This window comes from Pollicipes pollicipes, unplaced genomic scaffold, assembly GCF_011947565.3.
Source record: "Pollicipes pollicipes isolate AB1234 unplaced genomic scaffold, Ppol_2.1 Scaffold_6686;HRSCAF=7923_pilon_pilon_pilon, whole genome shotgun sequence".
NCBI classification, from domain to species: Eukaryota; Metazoa; Arthropoda; class Thecostraca; order Pollicipedomorpha; family Pollicipedidae; genus Pollicipes; species Pollicipes pollicipes.
Window position 1 is genome coordinate 31,646,369 of NW_023596921.1, and position 17,490 is coordinate 31,663,858.

At 48.3% G+C, this 17,490-nt stretch overlaps 1 long non-coding RNA gene across 1 annotated transcript; it reads left to right on the forward strand.

Moving 5' to 3' along the window:
• Nucleotides 1–2,605: 2,605 nt before the first annotated feature.
• LOC119107152 (uncharacterized) lies at nucleotides 2,606–17,422 on the forward strand. The gene is made up of 3 exons (XR_005095211.1): nucleotides 2,606–2,643; nucleotides 15,699–15,807; nucleotides 17,338–17,422. It is a non-coding gene; the product is annotated as an uncharacterized LOC119107152 (long non-coding RNA).
• The last annotated feature ends 68 nt before the right edge of the window (nucleotides 17,423–17,490 follow it).

A 17,490-nucleotide genomic window follows, 5' to 3' on the forward strand; every position in this document is an offset into this window, starting at 1 on the left:
CCGGCCGTCGACGGCAGCGTCCCGCCGAGCGTCATGTCGGGGCGGGGACCCGGGCGGCAGTGGCGGCAACGGCGGCGGCGGCGGCGGCGGCGGCGCGCCGGTGGATCGCTGTTGACCGCGGTTGCCAGGCGAGCAAGACAGCACGCCATCCATGGTGCGGTGCCGCCGGAGGCCGAGCAGGCTCGCTCGCCAGCGCCGATGGCAGGCTAGATGTGGGGAACGGCTTGTAGAAGGGAAGACAAGTGGAGGTGCTCGGCGGAGGCACTAGGTCGGTCGAAACACACTCCCTTAAGGCTAAACATCAGCTTTGTTTTTATGGTTTCCCATGTGCGAAGCTGTGCGCTTATTTGCGGGGTGCCAGGTTTCTGGCGCCTTCTAATGTCGGTGCCCAGCCGCCGCCACCGTTGCAGGATTTTAGACAATTTTTGTGCTTCCAAAGGGTAGTAAGTTGCTACAATATAGTTTGTTTTTGACTGACATAAATTTGGCTAGATATCATGCACTTTGAAGACAGTTGGTCCAAATGATTGTCCCAGTTCATCATTTACTTAGGCATGTAATCTCTTTTTCTCAGTGGCTTGACTGCGCAAAAAAGATAAAAATTCACACCCCGTAATGCCTCGCAGAATTTAAACTCCAACCGTATCGCGCATTATTTCCAGATATTTACTTTCCTCGTGCCAGGAACAATTAAGGGCACGAGTTAAAGGTACGCTTATTGGACGGAGTCGCACAACGCGCAATAAATATCGTCACACTTTTTTAAACACTGAGAAATAACTCAGCACGTGTTTGATTATGCTGTCTTGCTTTCATTGCGTTGTGCAACGTATTCGAATATTTCTGCAGTCTCCGCTGCCATGGGGATCAGCATGGCGCAGCAGTGCTGTGTGCCTCGCATGACAGAAGTTCGCGGATTCATGACGGCAGTGAGATGTCATACTGTGAACGTAATCCCTCATAATATCAATCCATCCGACAAAGTGAAGCCAATAACAAAATAACTCAACGCTACGTGTCGTTTTCTCCCACGTCGCACACAAGCAGCTACACGGTTGAAACTAAACAACCAGCATGTCTGAATTATGTTCTGTTACGCACAGTCCTTGTTAGGGCTTTACGGCATCGCACTGGAATGGCTTCAATCGAGGATGGTAACAACAATAACAAGTTTAAGCACATAATATGCTGTTTTGTGTGACCTGCTGTACACGGACAAGATCTGTGGAACTCACGGTTTCCTCGAGGTAAAATACACAGTAATATTGGAGTTTCGCAGACTGGCATGCTGGCTGACATTTTTGCAGATAACATTGGTAGAATCTAGTTCACTAAATTGCGACCGTACGTCTGTCTGCCACTCTGTCTGTCTGTGCGCATTACTTTAGCCAGCGCAGTCAGTGGAGGATCTAGGATGTCGTCAATGGCTGACCACGCATCATTGTGCCCCTCCCTCCCCCCCCCCTCCCCCGTGGAGTTTAGGGCACCTCCAAAAGTATCCGTGGATTTGTGTCACTTAATGTTAAGACTATCATGCATGCTATGTTGTACACGGAAAGCCATCTCTCTGTGCGCAGCTCTAGAAATCGTGGTACTTATGCACAGACATGGAGTGCGTTTACTTCCTGCAGATCATGGTGGATCATATTATTTTGAAAGTATATATTTCAGAGGAAATATAACAAAATGTGTTAAATTTGACCGCTTAATAACACCAAAAATCCAAAACGACATCTCATCCCAAGGCTGGTTGCAGCTAACCAGTTTCCGGTGGATAGCCGACTAGTCGATGTCGATGGGCTGTGAACTGTACCAAATGATCTGAAAGATGGCTATTTCAGTTAACCTCATACAGTAACCTCATGCAGATGTCGAACATTCCCTTCCATGCCTGCTGGGATATTATTTGCATAACTTTGAAGTTCGAGATAAAAGCGAAGGCTGATATGTATTCAAACCGCTTATGCAGACTTTGAACTGCGCTAACTGCACATTCATTTGCGAAGGGTGCTAGGATTTGCGAAGGGTGGGGTGCTAGAGTAAAGACAGAGAGAGAGAGAGAGAGAGAGAGAGAGAGAGAGAGAGAGAGAGAGAGAGAGAGAGAGAGAGAGAGAGAGAGAGAGAGAGAGAGAGAGAGAGAGAGAGAGAGAGCCTCTCTCTCTTTCTCTCCATTTTGCCTTTCATCCCTTCTCTCTCTATATATCTCTCCCTATTTCTCACCCTCCACCTCAGCTTCTTTCACCAACAAAGGCGCCAATAACTCTTCAAATCTTCAAGAAACTGCAACTATTCATCAAGCTACCTTTCTCTCCCCTCTCACGTCTAGACATACGAGACCCTCCTCTCACACATATCGCGTAAAACGGGAGTTTAATTAGTTCAGCGCCGCAATGATCCAGCGCTCACAAGCCATCATCGATTGCTCTTGTCTGTCATCCGGTCCGGTATCAACCGCCCGAGAACTGGTCTGCAGCTTCTCTCCCAAGACTACCAGCCAATCACAGGGCGACGTGCCTAGGTGGGCGGAGTTACGCTCCGCCATTGGCTATCTGCCAGACACGCGTTGTATAAGGTCGCTAGCATGGAAAGACAGCAGCCCAGTGTGTTTTGAAAACGTGGCAAAGACAATTCGTCAACAAATAGGTAAGGGGATGAAGGTACTCTTGGTGCCTTCATTTCAAAGCTTCCTGGCATGTGAAGGGAGTGTTCCATATTTGTATCGGGTTTTGAACTGAAATAGTCATCTTGAAATCATTCGGTGCAGTTCCAAGTAGTGCCCTTCTGAAGACCTAAACCACTGTATTTTCTGACCCACACGCTCCTGACCTATGGAAATGTGCAGAATATTTCGGGGAGACTATTTCAAGGTCACCCAGGCGTACATGACATCATGGGAACGTCCTTCAAATCCTGCCATTTCATTATCCATGCGACGATCAAGGCCAAGAAAAATACAATTGTCGAATCGTTCATTTCTGGCGTTCTTGAGCGCGATTTTCAGATATAACGGCCCTCAGTTGGCTCTCAATCGACGTTGTGCAATACACGATGACGTAATCAAACAATGGCGTATTGGGGATTTTTATCTAAACTCTTTTACCTTTTATTTACTAAACGGAGCAAATGCGTTCTCTAGAACAGTCGTTTCCGCTTAGAAGTATGCCAATGGTCGTAATTTAGCTTATTATAGCATCTCTGATGCTTGCTTCAATATGTTCAAATGTGGAACATTGCCTTTAACCACGCTGCGGTATCATGGATGGAGCAGTGCTTAATGTTCGTGCATGAACAACGTCTGGGCCGACCAATTCCCCGGCCGTCGAACGGTTCTGAGAAAATTTTAGAATCTCTGGCAGAAGACCATGTTGTCACGGGTTCGGAAGCTGCTGACAGTTTTGAGGTCCGAACCCACGATTTTGGTATTTGGTATATAGGCTAAAACCTTGCGACCAGACCACCGGTTGCGCGTTAGAAGTTCCTTTCACTCATAGACGTAATTTTTGCGACAAGATATCTATAAAGGGGGGGGGGGGGCATATTGCTTCACGCTTGCTTGGTGATGGGACTCAAGACCGGGGCCACGTGTGGCACATCCGGTCTGCTGTATTTCTCAGTGTTTCTCCGTGTCGATGAAGGTCACGTCATTCCTAGAGGTCGAAAAATGTGCTTGGCTGCCTCTCAACAGCCCTTTCCGGGCTCACAGTCACTCTCCTCAGCCAGTTCGAGGAAACAGGCTCATAAGATTAAATTATGAACATTTATATAGTTCAATTACCTACTGCGCACAGTTACATTAGCACAGACACCACTAATAGACATTTCTGACTCCCATTATAAACAACAGGAAAACGAACACAATGTTGATGTGAACCAAACCTATCCTCCCGATAAATGGTTGCCCACCATTCTGCGACGTCCGTGCTTGCCATATTCTTTCCATACCGAAGCCGCTATTTTTCAACAAAACATACTTGAAGCCATGATTGTTGACGATGTGTCTACTAAGCTTATATATATATATATATATATATATATATATATATATATCTCTCTCTCTCTCTCTCTCTCTCTCTCTCTCTCTCTCTCTCTCTCTCTCTCTCTCTCTTTCTCTCTCTCTTCTACGACACTTCCACTAATATGTCTGCCACGAGCGTGATGGGCGGGTGGACGAGATCATCTACCTTCCAGTCCGACGTCCCCTCCAAAAGCTGCCATTCCCCGGCAATGTTCGCCGCGTAACGGCGCACGCGCACACCTGGTCGAAGTTCAGCACATTGTAAACAACAGCTAAGGGTCGCAGGAGACACTATACTTGCGCCAACTGCCATATTTTACGCATTTTCATCCAGTTGCGTGTAGCATTGCGACACAAATAGGTGGATATTTTTATTTTTTACACACTTCCGGCTTTTTAAAACTTTGATGGGCCTTTCTTCCTCCAAAGAGCGTTTGTTTTAAATTGACGTCAAAATGCGTCATAAAGTTACATTACTGTCACCACAGAAATAATGCGTAGAATTCTGACGGGATCCGGTCAAACACCATTGAAAGTCGACCATTCCGTATTTAAGCCCCCTGCAACCCCCTGCTCCTGCTCTGGCCGAGAGTTTCCGATCCTTTCTCCTCCAATCATCTGTTCATATACAGTCTTCGCTCTGCCGATGGGAGGGGACAGAGGGGGAGCGGGGCGGGGCCTGTGGAATGTGCACGGGGGCCGGACCGTCGGACTGTTTCTGCAGGGAGAAGGGGGGACACACGAGGAAGGCACGGGCGGTGGAATGCGCCAGGTGGTCGCGCCGTCCCCTCGCTAACCAAGGGTTTGAAGTCTCGGCCATGACCGCATGAACGAGAGTTTTTTTAATACCACGCTGCGTGTCTCCCTGGACCTTTTGCAGCGTGCCAGAATGGCCCAACTGGTGTTGCCAAGTAGGCAACTTTTTCGACCTCTGGTCATTCCATACCGGCCGGTGTCCTCTTCTCGACCACACAAGATCTGTCGTGCCAGACAGTACACGCACCGTCCCTAACATTCTGTACAGCTGCATCCGTTTTCACGCTAGCTCTACTAGACAGTGACTATTTTTTCCTTACCACACCGGACGTGTATAACAAACTGGACAAACAGATGCGGAACGCCGGTCCTGGCTTGCCATTAGGGCTATCAGAATAGTCCCATGTATTTGCTCCACAGGCGTGCCTGTTCCACCATCGTGCACGAATGTGACAGTTCACATTTGCTTCACTTGTAATATATTGTGGTAATATTTTACTTGTGTGTATATATATATATATATATATATATAATATTTTATGTATATATATATAATATTTTATGTATATATATATATATATATATAATACTTTACTAATGTTGTGTAATACTTCATAAATTGATTTCATGACACTGGATCCGCAAACAGAACGTGAAAAATTGATGCAAGGCGACTTGTATGAACTTGCGTACTATAGATAGTCACCTGTCAAATAGGCACCCTCTGACATTGCACCAGTGCGAGCTTGTGTAACGGGGTTTCAAACCGAGCTTTCAATAAACTGGTGCCCCAAATAGATGAATACAAGTACATGCGGGCTTGTTTTGCCAAGCAATGGAGCTGATTGAAAGCGTACAAAATTACCTGTGGCGTTGTATGGACGCCTTGTCTTTGCATTATTTCTGGATGCATGCAACATCATTCATGCGATTTCCTGGACGATTTGACGGCTGCCTGACAGGATGCCTGGCGGGGACCAGGTGTGACGTGTTGACGAACAGGGACATGGGTGGGTCACGGGGACCCAAGCCAGCTTTTCGTGCAGACCTACATGGAGGTTCGCTTCCTGAGAGGTGAATTGCCTGGTCGGGAATGCCGGAAGAACTTTGTGCCAAATTCTTCAAGAAGCCATGGTAAACCGATGGAGGCACCATAAATTCGAATCTAAGACTGACGCTGTCATGACGCTTACTGATATCTTACTCGGTAGTCGCGCGTCGTAGCAGAGAGACACAACATAACCGTAACAAACAAGATCCATGAACACCATCTGAGCGCAATGCTCAAGACCTAATAAGCCCAAGGTCCCTTTGCTAAAACAGAATCGGCGATTGTTCATCTTTCAAATCTTGCGCTACACATTGACACTGCGGTTTGAGTGTTGTTACGCATTCCAAAACTTCGAAAAAACCGTACTTCCTACCACTGAAAATGCCAAGTCTCCCTAATTTCGCTCCTGTCACTTGCCGGTGCTGCTGCCATGTTTATGAGCTGTTGCACGCTGAAGTGGACCTAAAATCCACCCTCCGCGAAGCACTGGGCGTGCTGAGTTGCCATGGCAGCGGGGTTCACTTTGCAATAACTACATTTTATGAGTCTTTTCACTGCATCCTTGCAAATTAATCTCCGCTCAAAACACTTGCTTTCTCTACATTTCTCAAGGTGATGAGTTCAGAAAATGCATTGGATCTTTACCTTGGCTCGCCGTAGCTCGCCGTAATGAATGAATGGACTTAAGATGAATGACGGCTATCGGATACTAGCGTTTTGCTTAGCATAACACGCATGCGCGTTTTGTCGTTTTACTTAGCATACTCGGCGGCGGTGACTAAGCTACCAGCCGAGGGCTTTTTGGCGACGCAGAAATATGGAATTACAACCATTTAGGAAGATGTGATGTCTAGACGAGGCGGTGCACAGAACGACGAATGAGTGGATGGCAAGCGCAGGCAATGAATCGGTGCATGCGGTGATATACATTTCGCCACAACCCTGACTGTAGTTTCACATCATTTTTGAAATGTCGACATTGCCGGCTTGCCCGACGATCATTGGAGCAACCGTGCATGGCAAAAACTCGTGTTGGCGGCATTAATCACACGTTTATCGATATTTTGAAACTGGACTTACCCGCCCGCCCTTCCACCCGCTCTAGCTATCGAAATATGGTATAAATTAGGAAAACCAATAAAAAACCGGGCAAGCTCATCTTGGCCGTTCCTGCGTATGTAACACGTGAAAGCTGGAAACCGCATATCCGGCATCTGGCATATCAGACAATTTCCCATTCAGTTATCCACCAAGAGATGCTAATTTCTTGTCGCTCCGGCTCGTGATCACCGAGATGTGACTACGGTTTCAAAACGACTTCTCATAGGCTTTGTCGTGGGTCATGTTTTCAGGCCACCCTTGCAAAAGCACCCGATCTACAATGACCCTTACGGGACACGCCAGGCCCGAACCCCCAACTTCAGCGACTCACGAGCTACCCGTGGAAAACGCCTCATGCGTCCCCGCGTCGCGTCCAAATGTCACCGTTCAGCAACCCGCCGTTCGGCCCAGGCAGGGCACATCTCAATACGCAGCAGACAGACGACAAACAAACAGGCAGACGCATCCAAAGCAAATGATTTAGATTTTGCCAAGTGCGTGCCAAAGTGCCACGGTAATGCATAGTATAGATGATGTAGAGTGAAGATTGTGCCAATTGTGCCAGTAGTATAGATTGTGTTTAAGTGCCAATGATGGGCCAGATGGCACTCGAGTACTGAAAACCTTACAGTGCTACAGGTTCTGTTGTTTGTTGTTGTAACTTACATTGGGTGCAGCACTTAGGCTTGTGAGAAATTGCTCTCATCATTTGAATACATTTTTTTGCTCATGAATGCGTATAGATAATATATATATATATATATATATATATATATATATATATATATATATATATCTCTCTCTCTCTCTCTCTCTCTCTCTCTCTCTCTCTCTCTCTCTCTCTCTCTCTCTCTCTCTCTCTCTCTCTCTCTCTCTCTCTCTCTCTCTCTCTCTCTCTTATCGGGAAATCCTTAGCGCTGGGTGTTTGATATATAAAGCTGTACACACTCTTGACTTCGGCTCAAACCGTAACAAAAACACATGTTTCCATGGTTACGAGCGGTGTCTTAAGCCAAGCGAGTCCCATCGTAAACTTGCCTTAACCAAATCTAGGACTTAATTTCGCGCTTCAGCAGCCCGGTCCAGCCATCCCAGCTAGTCATGCTTTGGGCAGGTTAGTACGTTTGCAACCAATAGCAATATCACCATAAATCCCCACCCAATAGAGGCATGATTCCTTCCAAAGTTTTACTGCAATACTTTGAGGCACTTCAGTGTAGGTGCTTTGATCAGGTGGTGTATTTCTGAAAATGAACCACTTTTTCGCCTTCCCATCGAAATAACATGAGAAACGTAACTTCCAAAAAATGGAAAGATTGAAGATCCCGGGTCCGAAATGGAGCGAATCATGCAAAAATCATGTACCTATCACTTTCAGACATTCTTAGCGGTCGATGTGAGATGTTGGCAACCCGAGCAGGTGGATGTGTGAAATCAGCTGTACGATGTAGGTGTGCGCACCATCTACAATTCATTACCGATCCGCAACACAGTCCAACCATTGGGTGCGTCAGTAATAGACCGGGGAAGCCGCCGATGGCAACATTTTCTCAATCAGACCTCAAATACAGAACTTCGTGGCCTAACCTGAAACATATTGGGCCATGAAACTGCATAGGCGCTTGGGTCGGCTTATTATGACCGACATTCACCTGAAATGTTATTTCGGATATTTCGTCACAGACACCAAAAATTTAGCTGGTTACAATTACATTTTACTCGTCTAGTAAAGTTTCCTGGACGTTGGCAGGTCTTAAACTATCCAACATTCTGTCAGTTTTGTGCATAAGTTTGTGAGCAGACGCCAGGCATTAGTGCACTTCCGCACCTCATTGCTAATGTCATGAAATTATGGTGGGATAGGATATTTGGATGGGACATTTGATCGTCTTTACAAGATAGGATATCCCAATGCGTTCATGGGTCCTATGCGTTTGTGTCTCCAATGCGACAGACCCCACATCAGAGTAAACCAAATTCTATCAACGACCTTTCGAACGGTTTGCTTCACGAAAATTAGTCCTCCTGTCCTGAAACATGCGATGCATTTACAAAGACTATCTTTTTACAAAAATGCCCTTATTGCTACTGGATCTGAAATTAACTAAAACTAGGACACATTCAACGAACTGTGCGCAGGGCTGTCGATACTGCCGGTAAATTGTATTCCAAAATCATCGTTTGTCTTGTCATCTTACTTATTCTTCATTTGCTATCAACTCAGGTGAATAATAAGTGCGGTGCAATGGAGCCAAGTTATAAAACATTGCGATCTTCAAGGGTAAAACGTCGAATGGGTACATGACCGAAAAACAAAAATATTTCACACAATTTACCGTCTATTGGCATAGACCTGACGACAAACGTTGGGTTTAACTCCTGGGTGTAAAATGACCACTGCCGTCGAAGCACCATTGCATCCAAATGCCATCATCGGGTTTCGCTTCTGTTTATACTAGTTGTAATGCATTTCAGACTTGATACCAAATTTGGCCCATGGCCAATGATGAGAAAAATTAATGCATGCCTTAAATGCTACTGCGCTGGCCCTTTCACCAATTTTTAAGGAGTTCTTCGTTGGTCATCTCATTGTTTATGACAGATACCCATATTAGCTCTGAGCAGTTTGGAAAATTTTGCCATCGTTCACGGCGTGGGTGGAGTGATATGACTTCCCCCGTTGCCAACCCGATACGCCGAAAGGAAGCAAACACTCAGACAATGGAGCCGTGGTATATAACTCGGTCCTTTTACAAAAAAAGATATTCAGGTCTTACTAAGCTATCATGGCTGAACAGAAAAGCTGGGACGTATTGCTTCAAATCACGCTTGTGCTGTCTCTGCGTAATACAGATGCATCATAATAAAACTGGTAATGAACTGGTATCTGCGCCGGTGCTAATGCATGGGCGCACAGAACTCGCGCGGTTTTTGCGGCACCGAGAATAATCCCGGTTTCATCTCATTTAATGCCGCACAGAGTAACCCTGATCCAGGACAGCATATGTCGCCATTAACTTCCCAGTGACAGTTTGAGACTTTCTGAGGGGATCCCATGTCCAACTATGACCTCTGATCTCAAATGACCTTGCACTTAGAATCGTCGAGTACGACGGTGATGTCGCCGCTTTGTAAAATACCTTCTATCATTGTTGCAGCAATTTTGAGGAATCGATCTAATGTCTGGAGTGATGAGTTGAGGTACGCGCACGAGTGTCCAGTGAAATACATCGTGTGCAAATTTGATCCTGAGAGCAATGGCGTGAGTTCAGAAGTGCCGAACCATGCTTCTGCATTCCACAATATTTGAGCAAAGGTGAAGCCAACAACACGAAATACTGGTAGCACATGGATGCACGCCAAGGCAACGCGATCAACTAGTTTTCGGTGTCTCTTTCCAACAAGTGCTCTCAGTTCTAAATTTCTGAACCAAGGCCCTGATCTCGATTTCTGCTTGGCCTCGTGACCACTTAACTTTTGGATACAAATGCTTAACAAGACGTGAATAATTTTGATTTTCCACACACAGCGCATACGGTGGCTTTCATCCGGCAATAAATCACCATTTCGGGCAGGTGTGCCGATACCGCAGCGCCGGCCACGCCCCTATACGATACCACGATACCAGCGATACCACGCCCCTCATCCGCCTTCCCACGCCACACTAATGCCCACGAGTCAGGACCATTGTTTCGGCTGGTGAAGAAACAAGCAGTTTTCATGTCACAATTCTTGCAATTCATTGCATCTGGTCAAAAATGACCCCTCCTTTTCCGAAACCTGCAGCTGTTTAGATGCTACCTGGTCGCAAGCATCTTAAAATGATGCTCCGTTCGTCGGTCGGCGTGAAGAAGGGGCGATTTTTCGGTGAAATGCAGTCATTTCTTCTGAAAGATGGCTCTTGTATAATGCAATAGTATGTAAATGCAACTCATGTGCCCCGGGCGAGTCGTAAGTCATTCGTCAAAATGCCGATCCGACAGGAGGCTGCGCTGATGATCTTGCCCCACATAGATATCGTTAGACACATCATGTGCGTATTACTGCGCCAGAGCTCCTCTATCAGAACCAATCATACCTACATGACCAAAGCAGCGTTGCTGTCAGAGCGACCCCATTCCCTTCCGACCTCCATTCATGCCCACATACAAACGCGACTAAAGTGCTTGCTGGTGGCGGGGAGCCGCGTGAATCCGTTGTCCCTCCTCCGTATCAAACGAGCTCGTTGCGTTTTCCGGTCCAATTGAGCAGGGACAGAGGACACCTGGCGACCCGCGAGCCGGCCTGCATAGCGGAGGCCTAACAAGCAACGAACGGCGAGGGGGAGGGGGCGGGGGAGCGACGAGGGCGGCAGGCGCGCGAAGCATTTTACGCCCCGTCGACGCCGCGCAGCCTCAAAGGCGGACAATGCGCCAGAAGCGCCGCGGCGCGTAATAAGCGCGCATTGATTGCCAACCGCGTGTGTCGACGGCCGTGTACGGGCGCTGCAGGATCGGACGAGGCAGTACTGGAGATACGGCAGGATCTGGCCGGGAATTGCCGGAGACACGGCGGATGGGGCGGAGCAGCGTCGGAAATACAGCAGGAAATGGCGGGGCGGTGCCAGAGACACGGCGAATGGGCCGGTGCAGTGCCGGAGACACGGCGGGATCTGGCGGGGCAGTGCCGAAGACGCGGCGAATGGAGAGGCGCAGTACTAGAGCACGGCAGAATCTGCGGGGCATTGGAGACACGGCGGGATCTGGCGGGGCGGTACCGGAGACACGGCGGATAGGGCGGGGCAGTGCCGGAGACACGGCGGGATCTGGCGGGGCAGTGCCGAAGACGCGGCGAATGGAGAGGCGCGGTACTAGAGCACGGCGGAATCTGGCGGGGCATTGTCGGAGACGCGGTGAATGGAGCAGTGCAGTGCCGGAGACACGGCGGGATCTGGCGGGGCAGTGCCGAAGACGCGGCGAATGGAGAGGCGCAGTACTAGAGCACGGCAGAATCTGGCGGGGCATTGGAGACACGGCGGGATCTGGCGGGGCGGTACCGGAGACACGGCGGATAGGGCGGGGCAGTGCCGGAGACACGGCGGGATCTGGCGGGGCAGTGCCGAAGACGCGGCGAATGGAGAGGCGCAGTACTAGAGCACGGCGGAATCTGGCGTGGCATTGTCGGAGACGCGGTGAATGGAGCAGTGCAGTGCCGGAGACACAATGGATAGGGTGGCGCAGTGCCGGAGACACGGCGGATAGGGCGGGGCAGCGCCGGAGACACGACGTAATCTGGTGGGGCAGTACCGGAGACACGGCGGATAGGGCGGGGCAGTGCCGGAGACACGGCGGGATCTGGCGGGGCAGTGCCGAAGACGCGGCGAATGGAGAGGCGCAGTACTAGAGCACGGCGGAATCTGGCGTGGCATTGTCGGAGACGCGGTGAATGGAGCAGTGCAGTGCCGGAGACACAATGGATAGGGTGGCGCAGTGCCGGAGACACGGCGGATAGGGCGGGGCAGCGCCGGAGACACGACGTAATCTGGTGGGGCAGTACCGGAGACACGGCGGATAGGGCGGGACAGTGCCGGAGACACGACGGGGTCTGGCGGGGCAGTACCGGAGACACGGCCGATAGGGCGGGCAGTGCCGGAGACACGGCGAATGGGGAGACGCAGTGCCGGGGACGCCGATTCTGTGCAGCGTTGGGGCAAGTGCTCTGTTGGCCTAGATGAAATATAACAAGGGTCGTTTGGTCGTAGGATCGGCCAGGAGCAAAAAAGTGTCTCTTCTTTCACCGACGAAATTTGAGGCTGCCTAAATTGCCTTTTGAAGCGAGATCCATTAGAAACTGTTGCACAGATAAGACAATAGTACTAGTTTCATTCCTCGGAGAAAAGCCAGGAGGATGGGATATAGATGGGTTGATGTTTCCACAACATTCCTTTCTCGAAACAGCAGCAGAAGTAAATTCAAAATTGCCTGCCGATGATCCCGTCGATTTTTTTTGCTGTTTTTGTTGTTTGGAAACAGCGAGCTACGGTTTTTACAGTACACCAACATTCAGCGGATTAAACAGGGAACAATGACCATCCATTACTACGATACAATGCATGTCTAACTAAGGATTAGAATACCCGAAAATGCGTTTGAGATTTGATACATCGTTCATTTGATATATAATAAACACCTGCAAGACGCTAAAAATGAAAGAGGCAATACTCCTTTCGATGACCATTTTTGTTTTGGCAAAACACGCTCAGGCTGAAATCCAGGGAGGTATGCACTGTATGCCCGTTTTAAAACTCAAAGTCATCTACAGAGGACAGAATCACCCAAACAGGAAAATAAGTGAATCTATTCTTTAAAAAGTCGACGAACAACCCTTAACGTACAGGGGTCATCATGGCCGACTGTGCGAACGTGATATGTGTCTGGATATGTCATGTGTGCTACCTTAAAACCGTCTACATATATAAGTGATGCCTGACACGTGATGCGCGATGCCGGTTTAATTGAAATCGCTCGCATGGATAATTGATGCGCGATGTGTGATGCCTGTTTACTTGAACCCGCTTGCATGTTTGAATGAAGCGTGATGCGTGATGCCTGTTGAATTAAATTTGTTTGTATGTACCCGTATTTTCGCGATTCTAATTCTTATTTAGACATGCACTGTACCGTGGTAGTAGCTGGCCATTGCTCCTTGTTTAGCATGCGCCCGGGTGACGACTAGATACCCTTTGCTCGGGTGGGGGCGAGGGTGGGGGGTCAGTTTAACCCGCAGAGATCTCGGGAACTAAGAAAGCTAGAAATACCAAATTTACAGGGTGCGTTGAACTATACATGAACTCACTTAGGTCAAATTTTCAGCTTCCTAGGTCATGACCTTCGGGTCAAACAAGGTCAAACAAGGTCAAGTTCCAGGTTGGTCTCCAAAGTGCCCCAGAACCTTGATAACGTTTCTACGGCTAGCCACGGCTCAGGTATCCACAAGCAACAGTCCTCCTAGATCGGCAGGGTTTTTGAACGCTGTTGCATTAAAAAGCTGCGATTAGCTACGTTCTTCGAGACAGGCAGCTTCTCACGACATGAACACAACCAACAGCAGACCATAGCCTTGCACCGACCACACCAATGCACACCAATGTCTCACCACGTGACGAGCGTGTGATGACCACATCAACGCATCACCGCGTGACGAGCGTTTGAGCCCACCTGCCTCAAATGGCACGACGCTCTAAAACGCTGCGTAGCAAACTGATCACGTTCGTCGCAAGATACTGTGGCCAGCCACCATTCGAACGACTAGTAAGAGGCCTAGGTATTTTGTATCTTAATCCTGTTTAGTATATGACGCGAATCTTGACTGAACAATATGTGAAAAACATTGACCTGAGGGACATTGGAAAAGCACTGCGACACCCCTGATTGTGACACCAGCACTGATATGGTATAGATTGTAGTGTATTTCTGGCACCTGCTAAAGACTATTCTGATTAAAGCTACCATATTTGGTAACATCTTGTGCTCATAGCGAAACGGCAACGTCTCAACATGTTTTGTACACATGCTTACGCTGCCAGTGTTAACGGGCGCAGACCAATACTAAGCTTTGAGTTTTGTCTAGCTGGGATAGTAGGTTATAATATGGGCTGCTCTGTTGAAATTTATTTGCATTTTCACAATTTTGTCACAAATTGGTTCGCAAAAGTGTCAGGTTTTGCCGTCGATCATATCCGGCAAACAGAAGCTGGGGCAGTGGTGGTGCTGGGCAAATTTGCTCGAGCAAATTTCGTTATGCAGTTCTGTTTTGGCCCTTTCTCGTGGCGCATGTTATCTTCAGGCGCAGTGGTCCTGCCCCACCGTTATCGAATCTCCTCCATCCCATATTCATCTGTTCTTGCATAATTGCCCATGAGTTTAAGTTGTTTATTTGTATTCACATTCTCGTTTATGGCGCTATCCTTAAGTTATTCGGTTACAAGCATTGTCTCCGTAACAGCCAGTACCCACGTTCACTTCTTGTATTACGTAGCACACAACATTATTCATGCTTGAACATCAAACATTGTTATCCTCTTTCTTGCTCTACACTGCATCTTCGCGACGCTCCGCTTGTCCGAGGCAGGCTGCATGCACCAGCCGCACGTAGGCCGAGAGGCCCCCTGTTAAGTGTATCGGACCCCCCCCCCTTTCGTGTGTGCGCGGGCTAAGACTTGGTGGTTGGGCTTCAGACGCATGTTGTCCCACCCCGGTGTAATCCATTCCCCTCCCGTAGCCCTTACGTGATCACTACTGGCCGAAAGGGCCTGATACAAATAACCAAATCTGGTTTGAATCTTACGCTGTCTGCACAGCATTGATCGAGAGCTAATGGAGGGCTGTTATATTTGGAAACTGTGCTCACGAAAGCCAAGCGTGAGCGACATGACGATTATACTCCCCTTGGCCTTGAACGCCGCGTGACTAATGTGGTGGCAATATTCGAATGGTATTTCCATGGTGTCATGCACATCTAAGTGACCTTGAAACAACATGAACAAAATAGTCTGCCCATCTTCGCGGGCTTTTAGCTCAGAAACTAGAGGTTCTTAGGTCTTGAGAAGGGCAGGGCTGTGAACCGCATAAACACACAACCGCACAAAACCCCGGACAAATGTGAAATACTCTTTAACACATAAAGAAACCTTTATCATGAATACAAATAACAAGGAATAGGTGATGTACCGTCTCAGCCTCGAGTTACACTGCAATTGTCATGATAGATTTTCCCTGATATAATCTCGTCCGACAGTGCTTGGAGCCTGATACTAGAAGCAAGACGTTGAAGCAACCACAAAACGCCAAGCTGATAGATATTCGCACCATGCTTCACATTGCCACCGACCTAGAAAATCAGGATGGTAAGTGACACCAAACGGCAAACAAAGCTGCCCTCCATATTGCAAGTCTCCCTCTCCCTCTGTCTCCTTTTCCATATATTGACATAATCTCCATTCCCTTTTTTCTTTCTTCCTTTCTCTCTCTCTCTCTCTCTCTCTCTCTCTCTCTCTCTCTCTCTCTTCTCTCTCTCCTCTCTCTCTCTCTCCCTCCTCTCTCTCTCTCTCTCTCTCCTTCTCTCTCCTCTCTCTCTCTCCCTCTCTCTCCTCTCTCTCTCTCTTCTCCTCCTCTCTCTCTCTCTCTCTCTTCTCTCTCTCTCTCCCTCTCCCTCTCCTCTCTCTCTCTCTCTCTCTCTCTCTCTCTCTCTCTCTCTCCCCCTCCCTCTCCCTCTTCCTCTCTCTCTTTTCCTCTCTCTCCCTGTCCCTCTATCTCTCTTTATTTCTCTCCGTATCTCCCTCTCTCTCCCTCTCTCTCTCCCTCTCGCGCGCGCGCATGTGCCCCCTCTCTGTCTAGCCTCTCTTTCCTTGTTCTTTCGTTCTCCTCTTTGTCTTTGAGTGTGATCAAAGGTATCATGTTTTTGGGAATCAGTGCAACGTAAATGTCAAAGGCCAACTTGACCTATTACTTAAAACCATTGCCAAGACCTTGTTACATGGACCCTGATAAAGGGGGGGGGGGGGGTAATGCGCCCTCCCTAGAATTTCAGGATATCGCTCCGGCATGTTGCACAATTGCGCCCAAATTTTCTGCGGACTATTGGAAATTCATTTCACGTGTTTCGACACCAAAATCACGTTCTTAACTTTTTAGGTTTTGGGGAAACACTGCACGGCGATCCACGGCCCGAGCGGGCGGGTGGGCGGCGACTGACGATGCCGCGGAACGCGCACGACGGACTGATGTTACATTAACGGAGTCATATATCATAAGTGTATGCCCAAAACACATACAAAAACACACGCACTTTTAGCATTGCACGAAGAATTGAGCGAGGTGCGGCAACACAAGCCTAAATGTCTGTTTAGGTTCGTGCCGCCACAAGGCATGTTTTCGCCTGAAAATATTTTGTATAAGTAAAATGTGCATATTTCTGGAAAATTTGGCCTTTATGCCTCGCATAATGGGGTTAGTTGTTAACCTGACACCATACAAGGTAATACTAATCGCGAGATGTTGTGGAGACCAACCCAATGGTAGTTTTTACTAAGGGCTTTAATAAGCTTCATTAGTTTGAAAATGCCATGTTTGGGGGTTGCATCAACGGCCCTCCCCCGAATCTGTCTGCGTTGTGATAACGGCGAATTAGGGCGAGGGTTAAGCTGTTTAATTTTATTTATCTTTCTTCTTGCAGTATGCACGGCGACTTCCACTTTTTTGAAAAGCTGTCTGCTATGCAAGGGGGAAAAAGCCGCCGATTTACAAGATTAGGTCGGTGATAAAAACGAACACTTGTACGAGCTATTTTGGGACAAAATTGCAAAAATGGAAGCAAATAATAACAGACCATCCCAGCTAGGCGAAACCAAAAGCTTAAACCGCCGGCGCCATTCCAGGGATCTGGCAACACTCCATGACTGACGTCATAGCCAACTGCAGCGCCGCCTGGCAGCCGCCGCCCTGCCACCTGGCGGCGGAGGCTGGAGGCGGTGGTCAGGCGCCGCGCCGACTCGTGGAGAGCGCCGTGCCGACCGCCCCGGCGCCACTAG